The sequence below is a fragment of the Canis aureus genome, chromosome 9 (assembly GCF_053574225.1).
Source record: "Canis aureus isolate CA01 chromosome 9, VMU_Caureus_v.1.0, whole genome shotgun sequence".
NCBI lineage: Eukaryota > Metazoa > Chordata > Mammalia > Carnivora > Canidae > Canis > Canis aureus.
The window spans coordinates 47,331,629-47,333,263 of record NC_135619.1 but is presented as its reverse complement, the minus strand read 5'-3'; positions in this window follow the sequence as shown (position 1 = coordinate 47,333,263).

The window sequence follows — 1,635 nt, the reverse complement described above, 5'->3', positions numbered from 1 at the left end:
CGCAGGTCTCTAAACGCGCAGTTGCTGGCCCTGGCGCCGGAGCCAAAGCGTGGACGCCTGGATTTCCGGGCGGAGGCGCGGGTCGGCGGCGACCCCTCTGGCCTGGCGGACCTGTGTCGGGGGAGGACCGCGGACCCGGCCGCGGGGCAGGCAGGCGCTCCAGCTGCTGAGGGCGCCCAGGCTGCGGGGGCCCTGCTGGGGGGCAGGCGGGGCGCAGGGTTCAGGGGGGTTTGCACGCGCGGTGCAGGGGGCTTGTGGGCGACGGAGCTGGAGAGGTGAGCGCGGAGAGCTGAGGCCGCGTGGGGGCGGGGCCGTGGGGCGGGAGTCCTCGCGGGGGGGCACCCCGGCCAGAGGTCAGAGCCAGATGCTTTTTTAAAAATATTTCATTTATTTATTCATGAGAGACAGAGAGAGAGAGAGAGAGAGGGAGAGAGAGGCAGAGACACAGGCAGAGGGAGAAGCAGGCTCCACGCAGGGAGCCTAACGTGGGACTCTATCCCGGGGCTCCAGGGTCACGCCCTGGGCGGAAGGCGGCGCTAAGCCGCTGCGCACCCGGGCTGCCCCTCTTTGTGTTCTTACAGCTCTTTTACGTCACGCGAGTACAGGACTCTCACATGACATCCTTGTGCGTTCCCTTCTACACCGAGTGCCCTGAGAAAGAGGCTTCTGTTCCACGGCTCAGGGCGGTGCACGTTGACGTTGGTGTTCCCGGGGAAGGGCTAGGCCTCGCAACCGCTTAGACCTCCCTTGGAATCCAGACCAGTCCTCTGATTGTGCTGAGTGACCTTGGGCAGGTTGTTTGCTTTTGCAGTCCTCAGTCTTGTCCATAAACACAATGATGTGGATGAAGCCACGGACTGGGAGGTAGGCCTTCCCATCCTAGTTAAGTCCCAATCTACTAAATGAGGCCACGGACAAAGGCCACATAATTGTAAACACAAGGTGGTCTGTGTTTGGGAGGGATTATAAAATTTATCTCTGGTGGCCTGTGAAGTATACTAATTGCCCTGTTGGCACAGATGGAGTCAGGCAGACAGAAAATGTTGGATTCAGTGCTCTTAAACCCAGCAAAATTATTGGAACAAACTCAAGTAATGCATCCTCTTTTTCTTGTAGCAATGTTATGTAAAGAATAGCATATTGATATATATCCTGTAATTACTATAACATCTTCAAGGTGGATTATATCTCCTGATAAATATTACTAGTCTTTATGGGAAAATATTCAGGGTTTTAAAAAAGATTTTATTTATTCACGAGAGACACACAGAGAGAGGCAGAAACATAGGCAGAGGGAGAAGCAGGCTCCCTGTGGGGAACCTGATGCAGGATTCGATCCCAGGACTCCAGGATCATGACCTGAAGGCAGATGCTCAACCACTGAGCCACCTGGGTGCCCCAGAAGAGGGTTTTCAAGTAACAGGGATCTACTAAGTAATTTTCTCCTCAGATAATGCTCTTGGAAAAAAAAAAAAAAAACAATGATTTTGATGCTTCAGCTTCTTCTCTATCCGTTCCCTTAATTTCTTTTGCTGGCAGCATCAGGGACCCACTACTTTCCAAATCTAATATTTTTTCATCTTTATTCACTCTGACTGTTTTATAGTATATGTAACAGTGCTAACTTCCTGCTTT